Source organism: Hyperolius riggenbachi, chromosome 2 (genome assembly GCF_040937935.1).
Source record: "Hyperolius riggenbachi isolate aHypRig1 chromosome 2, aHypRig1.pri, whole genome shotgun sequence".
Lineage (NCBI taxonomy): Eukaryota > Metazoa > Chordata > Amphibia > Anura > Hyperoliidae > Hyperolius > Hyperolius riggenbachi.
In genome coordinates, this window is record NC_090647.1 from 541,941,332 (window position 1) to 541,957,165 (window position 15,834).

The following is a 15,834-nucleotide window of genomic DNA, read 5'->3' on the forward strand; positions in this document are numbered from 1 at the left end:
TGCATATTTCACTGCAAAGTTACTATTATGCAAAATTCAAGTTCATCACTGCAATTATGAAAAGCAAGAAAATACAAGGCAAAAATCCTGATGTGCCCCCAGCTGGCCTGCAAATAGTCACAGGGGCATTGTAATAAATAAATAACGGCAGCAGTTTTGCAATTAATGAAATCATTGATGAAATTTTTTTCCCATCAGTTTTGCTAATCACATATTTTGTGGCTCTCATATTTGGACAAATAGAACAATTGCCACGTGCATAACTACCTTTTGTTCCACCACTACGAGAGGGCCTCTGAAAATGGCTATTGCACAATATATTTCCCAGGGTGGGTGCTCTTTTAGCTGTAACACTCGGATGTTCGGTTAAGAAGGGTTTTAATTCCTTGTCATTCAATAGGACATTCCAGTGTCTGGATATCATTTTATATAGTTCATTCCACTGACAGTTGAAGGGAGTAGTAATTCTCACCTTCCCACTGTGGTTTCTATGCCCATGGATCTTTCGTCTAGGCTGTAATAACTCAGATCTAGGAGTTGCTCTAGCTCTCCTCAAAGCTGTCTCCAGACATCTCCAGCGCCGGAACTGACAGGCTTCAGCCTATCATATGCCGACTATTCCCAGCCAATCAGAGGCCGGGGATCGCCGATCTCCTTTGGGCCAATCAAAGCGCCGGGATTTCTTCCCCACGTGTTTACATTTAGCTTTCGAGCTGCGATCGGCGGCTCGCAGGCTTTTCACAGAGACACCCTCCGTAAACTGGCATGGAAAGGCAGCTCGAACAAGCGGCCGTTTCCATGCTAAACCACTAACGACCTGCTGACGCCCATCGACCTTAGGCGGTCGTTAAGTGGTTAAAGCTCGCTATTGAAATTTTTGGGACATTGGGCTTTTATTCATCAAGCAGAGCAGAGCTAAAGCAGAGCAGCTTAATGAGAGGAGCGCGAGCTCAGTGCACGCTATGCTGCGGTAGTGCAGCATAGCGTGTGCTGGCAACTTACGCACACTCCTTGTAACTAACGGCTCCACTCATCCCGCCCTGAGTCCCGGCGGGTCCAGTGGTGTTCTAGGACGTGATCTCTGCATCTTGATTGGCCCAATCGTCAGCCAATCGGGCCAATCAAAGTACTGGGATCACGTCCATTAAAGCCACTTCAACTGCCGGGACGAGTGGAGCGGCTGTTAGTTAGCCCTGGGCTCTCTCCAGGCCCTAGTCACCTGCCTAAGTTGCCTTGTGGGTGATCTGGCTCTGTGTGCATCCCTCTGTGCCTCCTTCTACGCACATTTTTTCTGTACATTTTCGCATTTACGCTTATACGTAATTACGATTTGTAAATTCAATTGGTCTCATATAGTCATGTGTTATTTCGTCTAAAATGTTGCGTAATTTTTGCGTAATTTCGTGCTGACTTTGGCAGTGAATAGCAAAGCCCCCATACATGGTAGTGACACCAAAATTACTACATATGTTAAAGGGAACCTAAACTGAGAAGGAGATGGATTTTTCCTATTAAAATAATACCAGTTGCCTGACTCTCCTGCTGATCCTGTGTCTCTAATACTTTTAGCCACACCTCCTCAACAAGCATGCAGATCAGGTGCTCTGACTGAAGTCAGATCGGATTAGCAGCATGACTGACAAGGAGCAGCATGACTGATAAAGAGATCAGCAGGACTGACAAGCAAGTGGTGTTGTTTGAAAGGAAACATCCATAACCCTCTCAGTTAAGGTCCCCTTTAAGGAGAATAGTGGGTACAAGTCAAAAAGTTAGTGTAAAGGGCACTTCAGATAGTGTAAAGAGCGCTTTGTTACACTTCGTTGCGTCAAAACTCATTGCAACTCACATAGTGTGAATGAGCCCTAAGATGTATTAAAGGAAACCAGAGCTGTGGTAAAAAGAAGATTTGATACTCACCCACAGCTTCCTCCAGCAGCATACACACGTCTGAGCCCCACGCCGTCCTCCCGCGGTCTGCCGTTCAGCCGCGATCAGCCCCTGTAACAGGCTCAGTAGTGTCCAGTCTGGGTCTTCTGCGCATGCATGGACCTCCCGCACATGTGCAGTAGTCCGGGACTGACGCGACGGATGCAGTTACCGGGGCTGATCGCAGCTGAACAGCAGACCGCGGGAGGATGGCGTGGGACTCAGACGTGTGTATGCTGCTGAATGGAGCTCCTGAGCACACTGCTGGTCATTCGGTTATCTTGCAGTGTTTAGCGTTTAGCCTAGCTATGATTTACCAAACACACAATTGGTGAAAGTCACTCCCAAACAGTTCTCTGCTGCTTTATACAGCCTGCAGGCTGCTTATAAGCCAATGAGAAATGCACACATATAATACACCTAGCTTGCAGTGATTAATCAAGCAGAAGCTGAGCAAGTCAGCCAGTCAGTTGGAGAGGGCTTCAGTTGCATATAGACAATGGCTATATGACCAGCAGGGGGCACCAGCGTGCAGGATATTCCCTCTCATCTGCCCCCCTCCTGTAACGATCGGTGAAGCACAGAGAGGACCTGATTACCAGTGATCTGCAGAATCACTGGGAATACAGATGTATACCAGATTATACATGATCTGCAGTATCACTGATAATCCGATATACTAGCTAACCTCTGTCCACCTGAGTAGAGTGTAGTGTTTGGTGTAACAGTAACACTTTGAGGACTAGGCCTCAGTGCAGCAAGGAGTACTGCACAGATTCCTTCCGCAGACCTGAGCTCTCCAAGACGGGAGGAGTCAGACTGACAGTAGGAAGGACAGACTGAAAGTAACCTTCAGGAGAAAGGATCACTAACAGAGCGAGGAACCGCCTCTAACAGTAAGGTCGGTTCTCGAGGTCAGACAAGCCAGGTCGTACACACACGGACAGATAAAGTACAAGATCAGAAGGCAAAGGCGGAGTCAAAGTACAGGCAGGGTTCAGCAACGGGGTATCAGAAATATCGGGGTACAAAATCAGGAGGCAGAAGCAGAGTCAAGGAATGAGCCGGGGTTTGGCAACAGAGTATCAGAAATATCGAGGTGCAAGATCAGAGTTCAGGAGGATAGTCGAGGCAGGCAAAAGTCATAACAAATAATCACAATCAAACCAGTACTTTAGCTATCAACAGAATCTAGCTAAGTGTAGGATTACAGCTCCAGCTGGTCCCGGCACACTTGCGGATCTGACTACAGATCTGGGTGCTCCCACATATGTGATCGCACGCCAGACAAAGAGCAAGTGAACAACCAGCAGTATATATACTCTAGGACCTTTCCAAGACCTCCCTAATTGCTGGTCCAATGGGAGCAGTGGAATTTGTCAGCTGACCCAGCTGGTCAGCCGACACCCTTCTAACTGCTATTTAAACTCTGCCTCTGTGCTCGCGCGCGTGTAAGTCTGAATCTTGGTGGACTATCAGTCCCAGCCACACCAGTACTGTTTTGCAATGTATCCAGTGAACTGAGTGCGGGAGCCGCCTCCAATGCGGATTCCGCCATTCCCAATGCGGATTTCGCCGCTCTGCCTAAGCGGCATGCAGCGTTTTTTCCGCGTTGTGACGCCATGCTGGACGCGGAAACAGCCGCCTCGCCTTGAGAGACAGCGGCTTTTCCGCGTTTTATCACACCTCCTAACTAAACTGCATGGGATACTACAATAAAATTAAAAACAATGGTGCATGAGCCAGCCTGGGGCCCCGGGAACTCTCACTGCCCGGGGCCCCAGGTTAGCCTAGCTATGATGTCACGAAGCCTGCTCCACCCGGAGCATTCTGGGAGACCAGGTGTTATTTCGGCTCACTTCGGAACACACAACAAACATTCTGCAGTGATGCACCTTGTCCGCAGTAAGGATGCTGTCACCTGTGACAAATTAAAGAATGTAAATCAGAGTAAGGAAAGATTTTCCAAAGGGCAATAGGAATACTGTAAAAAACAAGCAGTTTTGTTAATCTAGTTGAATTCAGTTCCTCTAACTCCCTTCGTTCATGTGTTCCCAGTTGCTTCTCTGCCATATCCTCTTTCAAGACCTCTCGCTTCCTAAAACTCAATATGAGTAAAACGGAACTGAAAATGTTTCCACAATCTCTAGCTACTCACATAACAATAACAACACTGCATAGGCATAATATGTGATTCCGCTCTCTCAGTTATTCCTCACATTCACTCTTTAACCCCCATACATCATCTTCAACTGAAAAACATATCCCGCACCCCATCCTTATCTCCCCAGGGGATAACTATAATCTTAGTGCATCCTCTCATAATATTTTGTCTTGTCTACTGTAATTTAGGATGTTTCGAAATTCTGCGGAATTTCAGAAATTGGCTTTCTTGGCTGCTAGTTCTGTTATATTTCTTGTTTCCTGTTACTGCAGTATTTTGTTAATTGTATGGTCTGAAAGCCTAGGTTCTCAATGTGTGGTACATGTACCCCAGGGGGTACTTCTGATGGTACCAGGGGGTACTCAGGCTTGATATACTTAACAGGCATGGTCGGAATAGCCCATTTCCGTTTCCGGCACAATTCCGCATTCCGTCATATAGAAATTCCGTTACCGTTCCGACGGTATACCGGGGCAGTTCCGCGGAATTCCGACTTATACGGAATTCTGTCGGAAAAATGTTATGGTCATGGTCATGGTCTAGAGGTTAAGACAGATACCTACTACACACTAGGTCCTGGGTTCAAATCCCAGCTATGGTATATAAGCATGCTTTTCAAAAAGTACAAATTCTTAATCATGCTACTTTTTCTATCGAATTGATCATAATGGAAGTATGGTTTATGCTACCGCCAGCTTTAGCATGTAGTGTGGGTCATGGTCTAGAGGTTAAGACAGATACCTACTACACACTAGGTCCTGGGTTCAAATCCCAGCTATGGTATATAAGCATGCTTTTCAAAAAGTACAAATTCTTAATCATGCTACTTTTTCTATCGAATTGATCATAATGGAAGTATGGTTTATGCTACCGCCAGCTTTAGCATGTAGAGTGGGTCATGGTCTAGAGGTTAAGACAGATACCTACTACACTCTAGGTCCTGGGTTCAAATCCCAGCTATGGTATATAAGCATGCTTTTCAAAAAGTACAAATCCTTAATCATGCTACTATTTCTATCGAATTGATCATAATGGAAGTATGGTTTATGCTACCGCCAGCTTTAGCATGTAGTGTGGGTCATGGTCTAGAGGTTAAGACAGATACCTACTACACACTAGGTCCTGGGTTCAAATCCCAGCTATGGTATATAAGCATGCTTTTCAAAAAGTACAAATCCTTAATCATGCTACTTTTTCTATCGAATTGATCATAATGGAAGTATGGTTTATGCTACCGCCAGCTTTAGCATGTAGTGTGGGTCATGGTCTAGAGGTTAAGACAGATACCTACTACACACTAGGTCCTGGGTTCAAATCCCAGCTATGGTATATAAGCATGCTTTTCAAAAAGTACAAATCCTTAATCATGCTATTTTTTTCTATCGAATTGATCATAATGGAAGTATGGTTTATGCTACCGCCAGCTTTAGCATGTAGTGTGGGTCATGGTCTAGAGGTTAAGACAGATACCTACTACACACTAGGTCCTGGGTTCAAATCCCAGCTATGGTATATAAGCATGCTTTTCAAAAAGTACAAATCCTTAATCATGCTACTTTTTCTATCGAATTGATCATAATGGAAGTATGGTTTATGCTACCGCCAGCTTTAGCATGTGTTGTGGGTCATGGTCTAGAGGTTAAGACAGATACCTACTACACACTAGGTCCTGGGTTCAAATCCCAGCTATGGTATATAAGCATGCTTTTCAAAAAGTACAAATCCTTAATCAGGCTACTTTTTCTATCGAATTGATCATAATGGAAGTATGGTTTATGCTACCGCCAGCTTTAGCATGTAGTGTGGGTAATGGTCTAGAGGTTAAGACAGATACCTACTACACACTAGGTCCTGGGTTCAAATCCCAGCTATGGTATATAAGCATGCTTTTCAAAAAGTACAAATCCTTAATCATGCTACTTTTTCTATCGAATTGATCATAATGGAAGTATGGTTTATGCTACCGCCAGCTTTAGCATGTAGTGTGGGTCATGGTCTAGAGGTTAAGACAGATACCTACTACACACTAGGCCCTGGGTTCAAATCCCAGCTATGGTATATAAGCATGCTTTTCAAAAAGTACAAATCCTTAATCATGCTACTTTTTCTATCGAATTGATCATAATAGAAGTATGGTTTATGCTACCGCCAGCTTTAGCATGTAGTGTGGGTCAAGGTCTAGAGGTTAAGACAGATACCTACTACACACTAGGTCCTGGGTTCAAATCCCAGCTATGGTATTTAAGCATGCTTTTCAAAAAGTACAAATCCTTAATCATGCTACTTTTTCTATCGAATTGATCATAATGGAAGTATGGTTTATGCTACCGCCAGCTTTAGCATGTAGTGTGGGTCATGGTCTAGAGGTTAAGACAGATACCTACTACACACTAGGTTCTGGGGGAGGGGAGAGAGAGATTTTTTTGTGCTATTACGGAAAATTCCGTCGGAATTATAAAATTTCCGCGGAATTCTGTTTGAGAGGTATAGGAATTCCGATTTGACTACCGGAATCGGAATTAACCTGATTCCGGCCGGAATCACGGAATTCATTATTCCGCGGAATTTTCCGAGCATCCCTAATACTTAACCAAGATTAACAAATAATACGATTAAATATATATTTGTCAAGGGGTACTTGTGATAATCTTTACTATGCTAGGGGGTACTTGGTGAGCACAGGGTTTTAAAAGGGGTACATACCAATAAAATGTTGAGAAACACCGGTCTAAACTACTGTATTTTTTGGACTATAAGACTCACTTTTTCTTCCCCCAAGAGAGGGGAAAAAAAGTCCCTGCATCTTATAGTCCAAATATAGTTCCTGACTTGTGATCACCTGCCAATACGAACCTCCAACCCGCCGCAATGTCGGGGACTCCCTGTACTGTGTCCATGCAGAGGAGAACACAGGGGGACAAACAGAGGACACTCAGGGGGACACAAAGGGGCATAGACGGGAACACAAGGAGGACAGAGGTGGACACAAGGGGGACACAGGAAGACACAAGGGGGGCACAGGGAGACACACAAGGCACAAGGGAACATGAGGTACAAAGGAGGCATAATCCACAAGATGCCCCTTTACCGTGGATGCTCCAAGTTTAGTATACATATATTTTTCCCCTGGTTTTTGTCCACTAAACCTAGGTGTGTCTTATGGCCAGGAGCGTCTTATAGTCCGAAAAATACGGTAATTACTCTGCCTCTGACTTCTGTACCAAAGACAGGCTGCCTTACGTGAAATGGATCCCCAGCCACTGTTGAAGGCCATCTGAGGACAGACAGAGAGAGGGGCTGTGCGGCCAAGTTACCAAGAAGATGTACTTCTTTATTAACCACACTCAGGCAAGAACCTGTCTGTTCTGCAAGAAGCTATAACAGTATAGCAATGATAATAAGACACATCAAAGAGTAACAACCCATATGCAAATCACTTTTTCTCCTTAGTTTTCTCCTAAGTGATATTTTCCCACCTTGTCTATAAAATACCCTTTAAACCAGCAGCAAGCAAGAAAATAACCAAAATAATTTTGTATCAAACGCAGATAGAACAGAGGCGCCAAAAAGAGTAAAAACACTATTATTTAAAAACAGTAAAAAGAGGGAAGGTAAGGTGGACTTACCTCCCTCTAGCAGTGGACAACAAAACTCTGAGGTAGAGTAGAATGCATTTATTAAACAGTGTAACTCCTAAAGATGCAACGCATTTCGCGGGCCACAGCACCGCTTCCTCGGGCTATACAGGAGTTCAAAAAAGCTGTATCCAATTCAAGTATTGAATGAGCGCCTCTGACAGAGACAGAGGCGCTCATTCAATACTTGGATTGGATACAGCTTTTTTGAACTCCTGTATAGCCTGAGGAAGCGGTGCTGTGGCCCGCGAAACGCGTTGCATCTTTAGGAGTTACACTGTTTAATAAATGCATTCTACTCTACCTCAGAGTTTTGTTGTCCACTGCTAGAGGGAGGTAAGTCCACCTTACCTTCCCTCTTTTTACTGTTTTTAAATAATAGTGTTTTTACTCTTTTTGGCGCCTCTGTTCTATCTGCGTTTGATACATATTACTTATTCACCCTTGGTGGAGGGGTACGCCCCCTTTTTTCTCCTGTCTACAGAGAGCGACTTTTATACCCGAGTGGGGTCGGGTACCAATTCTCCCCACCTGCCTTTCAAGTGGTTGCCTGCTGGTGACCCTTTTTTGTGAGTACAATTCTGCACGAACTATCTAGACAGATTTTCTCTGTTAAAACTATATTGCACTATTGGGCTCTCGGTGCCCTGTTTTTTCTTTTGTTTTAAAATAATTTTGATAGTACTTTTTCACCTATATTTTGGTATTTTTTTCGATTACAAAATGCTAAAAAAGAACTTGAAAAATGATCTCCTAGGAGAAAACTCTTTATAATTCAAACCACACTGGTCCTTTCTACTCTGGTTCATTACCCGTCATATTAACATTTGAAAATAAGAAATATAATGTGATAAAACGCGGAAAAGCTGCCGCGTGTACTGGCGGCAAGGCGCCTGATTCCGCGTCCAGCGCGGCGGTTTGCACGCAGCAGCGTGCGTCTGAGGTGGCTTGGTCTGTTAGTTCACACAGGCTGAGAGGCAGAACCTTCATGACAAACAATGAGGGATCAGCTGACCTCAAAGCAAGTGGCTATTGGTTGATCGCTGATGGGTGGCGCCGGAGAGTGCCGCGCTATATATAGTCACTGCTGGTCAGTCTCAGGTTGTCTGCCGTTGCGAACACTTACGTGGAAGCACTCAGACTAGTTCCAGGGTGTCGAGACCACGGACCTCACACCAAAGATTAGGGACTTTGTGTTATCATTGTGTTATACTTCTGACTAGTTCCAGGGTGTCGAGACCACGGACCTCACACCCAAGATTAGGGACTTTGTGTTATCATTGTGTTATACTATTGACTAGTTCCAGGGTGTCGAGACCACGGACCTCACACCCAAGATTAGGGACTTTGTGTTATCATTGTGTTATACTTCTGACTAGTTCCAGGGTGTCGAGACCACGGACCTCACACCCAAGATTAGGGACTTTGTGTTATCATTGTGTTATACTTCTGACTAGTTCCAGGGTGTCAAGACCACGGACCTCACACCCAAGATTAGGGACTTTGTGTTATCATTCTGTTATACTTCAGACTAGTTCCAGGGTGTCGAGACCACGGACCTCACACCCAAGACTAGGGATACTGTGTACCATCATATTATACTCCAGACTAGTTCCAGGGTGTAGAGACCACGGACCTCACACCCAAGACTAGGCATTGTTTGATATCTGTTATGACCTATTGCTTTTCTGACTATCCCTCTGCTTTCTGATTCGGTACCTACGCATATCTGATTATCTGTTGCCAACCCTGCCTGCCTTTGGATACCGAATCAGCCTTCTGTCTCTGTACCTTGTCTGTCCGTGTGTTGCCGACCTGGCTTGCCCGACCTTGAGAGCTATCTCTCTTCTTAAGAGATGGTCTCCAGACCTGCTAGTGACATCCACCTTTCAGGTGTCACTCACTCACTGGTCTTTCCTAATTTCAGCCTGGGACTCCACCCCTTTGGAGGTCTCAGGCTGCTGGAAGGTTTTTGCACTTCTCAGAAGGCAGTATCGCCCATACTGCCAAAGACCACCTGCTCCTCGGGTGGTCTTACTCAAAGTCATTACTGTTGCACCAAACACTCACATTATTAAGGTGTCCAGAGGTTAGTTATACTTAGATTATCGGTGATTCTGCAGATCATCAATAATCAGGTATAATCTGTATTCTTGGTGATACTGCAGATCACCAATAATCAGATTCTCTCTGTGTGCTGACACTGATGCTGGCCAGCCTTCCTGCTCGCTGCACATTATTTTGGCAGTTGGATGAAGAAACTGCCATTCACTAAGTGCTTTTAAAATTAATAAAACCCTGAGATCCCCCCTATGAGAAGATCGGCTAGTCCAAAATCTGTTGGTAATGTCAGATTTCTACTACTTACTGTAATGATCGCTGCTGCAGCAGCTATTGCTGGAAGTAGTGCTGCAGCTCAGGCAGTTCTGATCTATTTCCGTGCAAGCTGCATAGATTTGTCTGTCTTTCCCTGCTGTCAGCTTGTGACTGATTATCATTCACCTGTGTGGGAATCTGCATGTCTGCTCCCATTGGATGACCTCAGTATAAAGATCTGCTTCCTGCAGGGTTTCCTTGGGTTTTCATAGCTTCAGCTTAAGCCTGTCTTGCTGTCGCTTTAGCCCCCGATCGTGTTTCTTGTTAAAGATACTTTGCTGGTCTTTGCATCATATATTGGTTCATTGCCAATATATATGCATACCAGCACGTTTATTATTTTCCTTGTATTTGTGTTACGTTGATATATCAGTGTTGCTGATATATACGTACACGAACTGTTTATTTCCTGTGTTCAGTTAGTCAGTTTTCCAGCACGTTTTGGTAGTTTGCGCGTACCGTGAACACCCGTGCTGAGCTAGTTATCCTGTTCCTGGTCCTGTTTGTGGATTGCGTTCATCTCTGCGAAGAGATAACGAATCCTTCTGAATCCTGTTCTGTTCCTGTTTGTGGATAGCGTTCATCTCTGCGAAGAGATAACGAATCCTTCTGAATCCTGTTCTGTTACTGTTTGTGGATTGCGTTCATCTCTGCGAAGAGATAGCGAATCCTTCTGAGTCCTGTTCCCTGTATTACTCCAGTCCTAGTCAGCGTTCCTGCTTATGTCATATATCAGTTCATTGCCGATATATACATATGTTAGTCAGAAGTTACAAATAGTTTCATTGATAGCTGTAATTGTAATACGCTAGGAAAACATACTTATTGTATATTTATCTGTGTTACGTTCATCTATCTTAATCCTGCTATTTTCTGACTGTCCTGTCCTGTCTTTGTGAGGCACGCCATCGCCGCAGCGCATTGGCTGCCTCATTCCAGTCTGTCTGGTTTTGGACGCTTGCTGTCGCTAAGTAGCCGCTAGCTAGCAAGCGTTCATTCTGTCTACCTGTCCTGATCTCCTCAGTTCTGGTTTATGCGCTCAGCGCTACTTTGCGCTGAGACGTTATAACGAAAGCATTGTTTGTGGCTGTCAGATCTGCACCGGCTCTGTGCGCCACAATCTCCTATTGGAGTCAGTCCTCCCCTCCACTATACTAGGGATAGCCTGTTTCCTGGTGCTAGTGTGTGTACCTCCTCCACGCCAGCTCATGCGTTGCATGCTGACTGTGGAGAATACACCACCAAGCCTTACGTTATGAAAACCCCATTACCAATCCCCATTGTGGGGGGGATTCCCAGAAAGTATGACACTGTTAATTATGGTTCCTGTTCCTTTAAGAAATTTGAAGAACTTAGCTCTGAAACAGAAAATGAGTTTTTCTCTGAATGTACCAGGTTCCTGACCAATCCTGATCTCCAAGCGACTCCTGTTTCAACCTGGGCACTCCAACTAAGTTATATTTTGTTTAAAGGGGAATTATTCCAGTGGGCATTTGATGTTCTCAATCATTCCGATTTGAAAGATAGACCGCTGGAATTTCTAGCGTTTGTGATCCATAACTGGTTGCGCATAGATCCATTGCCTTTTCCTCTTAATGAACTCCTGGCAGCAAGCCAATCAGCTGCTCCTTCAATTGCTTGCAAGAATGAGCAGCAAGCAGAAAGTGTTACTGATAATTTTCCTGCAGCTTTGAATAAATCACCAAAAACCGCAAGGTCAAAGGCAAAACGCAAACGTTCTAAGAAACGTGTCCAATCTGCAGAATCGTTATCCTTAGCGACTGAGACCTATAATGAGATTCTGCCATTAACAGATAATGAAATGCAATTGTCTTTCAGGGGAGTTAAATGGACTTATGAAACTACTAATGAACTTTCCTCCCTGGCTAGGGAAAATAAAGATTTTTGTTTAAAAGAATTATCTGAGTATGATTATGATGAGATATTACAGAGTATTGAACAAATCAACTTATTTGTGAACCAAGGGAAGTTTGCATACACTACAGTTCAACACTTGCTACAGGTATTGGAGATTCTTAAGAATAAGGAATCTGCCAATCACCTGCTAATTAACCCTATACATGTGCCTGCCACAATCATATCTGCAAACCATGATCTGCCTGTTAAGTATGCATGGGATCCTCCATTCGAGAGGGGAGAGATGGAAGCCCTGGTCTGTGAATGGAAGAATGATTCAAGTTCATTTTGTCAATTTTACAGTGCAAAAAGTGAAATGGTATTGAACGCATGCATTAAGTCAGCCTATAACCTAATAGAGGCTGGTGTGTGTAGGTATGACTGTGTGGCTCCCTTGATTGATGTGTGGGAACTGATTTTGGATGATTTTTATGTGACTCCGAATTCGCAAATTTGGCGTTCTGACCCGCCTGCTTCAGCACCTTTGGCTGATTCAGCAGGTGATTCGGAGCTCTTTTTGTGTGAAATTGAAGTTCCTGCAATTCCACCCTGTACCATGGATAACTCAGTGTTACTTCCCAGTAAAACAGAAGCCACTGATACATTCTTAACCTTGCCCTGCGCAAATTTCTCAGCAGAGAATCCAGAGGTCCTGCTGACTTCCGAGTCCAGCCTAGCCAGTACTCATGACTCTTTGTTTAGTGAAACAGACACCAGAAAAATCTTGCCTGTCTCTGCAAACACTTCTGCAGAAATTACCTGTGTTAATAAAGTTCAACTCCTGTCTGATCCAGCAGATGCCAATAGATGCACTACATCAGTTTCCGAGTCCCAGCAATCCTGTCTAGTAAACTCAGAACCCCAGCATCTGAATTTTCCAATTTTACAAATGAATGCTGATTCAGATGCGCAAACATTGTGTCTTGATCTTCCTGTTTCTACACCTCGCTCTAGTTTCGTGAATAGCTCAGAGCATCTGCTATGTGAACCTGAAATCGCAGAATTATTACCTTGTTCAGAAAATTTTCCAATAAATTTGCCCTGTACCATGAATTGTGCAGTAGATCTCTCCAATGAAACTCAGGTCACAGAATCATTATGCTGTCCAGCAGGTGCTTCCATGGTTTTGCCCTGCAATATGGACTGTTCAGTGATCCTGTCCAGTGAAGCTGTGGTCGCAGAGTCTTATGCTTCACCCAGTACTTTGGATACTTTAAACCCTCTAGCAGAGGAGGCTGAAGCACTGCTTACCTCAGTTGGTGTTGCAGTAATATTCACTTGTCTAGCAGCTGTTTTGGAATTACAGTCTGCTCTAATAAAACTTGATGAATTTCTGCCCAGCAAAGCAGAAGCCATTGAAATATTGTCCTCGTCAGCAATTGTGTCAGATACCTTGCCCTGTACACAGTCTGATTTAACCAATGTTGAGTCCCTCTCCAGTGTTGTAACAGCCGAGGAACTCCAGCCCTGTCCTCTGAATGTTTCAGAAGTCTTGCCCTGTAACATGGATAATTCTGATTCTCTGGTCAAAATAATAGAAATCTCAGAATTTCAGTCCGGTCTGATGTGTGTTCCTGAAACCCAGCCCTGTATCCTGAAAGATTCTGGTTCTCTGGCCGCTGTGGCAGAGGTTCCAGAGTCCCCTTCCTGTCCAGGGAATTCCTCAGTTTTGCCTAGTCCAGTGGGGGCTGCTGCAATGCTGACTTGTTCTGCAGCGCCTCATGAGCTCCAATCCAGTGTATTAGATGAGTCTCTGTCCAGTCCAGAGGTAGTTGTGGAGTCCCTATCTGGTTCAGTGCATACATCAGAAGATTTGTCCTGTCTTGTTAGTGCCCCTGAATCTGATTTGTTACTGACTTTGCTGGAATCAGCGACATCTAAGTCTGATCCTGCATTCTCGTGTAAAAATCCAGTAGTTGCGAAGTCTAGTCATGATGATTTTTTTTTGGCCAGTCCTGGTTTTGGTCCTGTCTTGGCTGACCCTGAGGCTCACAGTTCCTTGACATGCCCAGAGGTTTCTCTTGTGCCAGTGTGCCCAGATGTTCTTTGTGTGCCAGAATGCCCAAGTGTGTTTAAGGTGTTAGCGTGCTCTGATGCTTCCTTAGTGGGAACATGTTCTGATGTTGCCAGTCTGCCTGCATGCCCAGAGATGGTTCTGGTCCCTGAAAGCCCTGATATTGATGTTTGTCCTTGTGGCCCTGACTCGGGAATTGCCCTAGGTTCCATAGGGGTTCTTGATAGTTCTCCATGTGAGCCTAAAGGGCATTCTGACCTATGGGGATCTCTTTGGAGCTTCAAGGTGTTCTGGGAGGTCTCTGAGAAAACTTGTCCTGGTGCCTTGGACTGGTTCAACAGTGGGTTTTGTGTTGGTAAAGACAGTACCGGTGGGCATTGCAAAGGCTTTGGCGTTTCTGAACGGTTCCTGGAAGGCGGTGGGTATCGCTCAGGGAGTTTCGGAGGGCTTTCTTCTGGAAATCATGGTTCTGATGGGTGTCACACTGGGGCTTGTAGTACTGATGGGCATGGTTCTGTAGGTTCTGGTTCTGATGGGTCCAGTCTTGTGGGGACTGATTCTGGAATTCGGTCTTGCCGGGCTGTCCCGGTCATCATGAATTATCAGTCAGACTGTTTTGTTGGAAATTTCAGTTTTGAAAAGCGTCTGGAATCCGCTTTTAAAGGCGGGGGTACTGTAATGATCGCTGCTGCAGCAGCTATTGCTGGAAGTAGTGCTGCAGCTCAGGCAGTTCTGATCTATTTCCGTGCAAGCTGCATAGATTTGTCTGTCTTTCCCTGCTGTCAGCTTGTGACTGATTATCATTCACCTGTGTGGGAATCTGCATGTCTGCTCCCATTGGATGACCTCAGTATAAAGATCTGCTTCCTGCAGGGTTTCCTTGGGTTTTCATAGCTTCAGCTTAAGCCTGTCTTGCTGTCGCTTTAGCCCCCGATCGTGTTTCTTGTTAAAGATACTTTGCTGGTCTTTGCATCATATATTGGTTCATTGCCAATATATATGCATACCAGCACGTTTATTATTTTCCTTGTATTTGTGTTACGTTGATATATCAGTGTTGCTGATATATACGTACACGAACTGTTTATTTCCTGTGTTCAGTTAGTCAGTTTTCCAGCACGTTTTGGTAGTTTGCGCGTACCGTGAACACCCGTGCTGAGCTAGTTATCCTGTTCCTGGTCCTGTTTGTGGATTGCGTTCATCTCTGCGAAGAGATAACGAATCCTTCTGAATCCTGTTCTGTTCCTGTTTGTGGATAGCGTTCATCTCTGCGAAGAGATAACGAATCCTTCTGAATCCTGTTCTGTTACTGTTTGTGGATTGCGTTCATCTCTGCGAAGAGATAGCGAATCCTTCTGAATCCTGTTCTGTTACTGTTTGTGGATTGCGTTCATCTCTGCGAAGAGATAACGAATCCTTCTGAATCCTGTTCTGTTACTGTTTGTGGATTGCGTTCATCTCTGCGAAGAGATAGCGAATCCTTCTGAGTCCTGTTCCCTGTGTTACTCCATTCCTAGTCAGCGTTCCTGCTTATGTCATATATCAGTTCATTGCCGATATATACATATGTTAGTCAGAAGTTACAAATAGTTTCATTGATAGCTGTAATTGTAATACGCTAGGAAAACATACTTATTGTATATTTATCTGTGTTACGTTCATCTATCTTAATCCTGCTATTTTCTGACTATCCTGTCCTGTCTTTGTGAGGCACGCCATCGCCGCAGCGCATTGGCTGCCTCATTCCAGTCTGTCTGGTTTTGGACGCTTGCTGTCGCTAAGTAGCCGCTAGCTAGCAAGCG

At 44.5% G+C, this 15,834-nt stretch overlaps 1 protein-coding gene across 1 annotated transcript in view; it reads left to right on the top strand.

Moving 5' to 3' along the window:
* Positions 1 to 9,980: 9,980 nt before the first annotated feature.
* The window catches only part of LOC137547311 (transient receptor potential cation channel subfamily V member 3-like), a 104,009-nt gene continuing 98,155 nt past the window's right edge, over positions 9,981 to 15,834 (top strand). The window contains exon 1 of the mRNA XM_068270760.1: positions 9,981 to 10,068. The gene's annotated coding sequence lies outside the window, so the exon portion shown is untranslated. The remainder of the gene's footprint in view (positions 10,069 to 15,834) is intronic.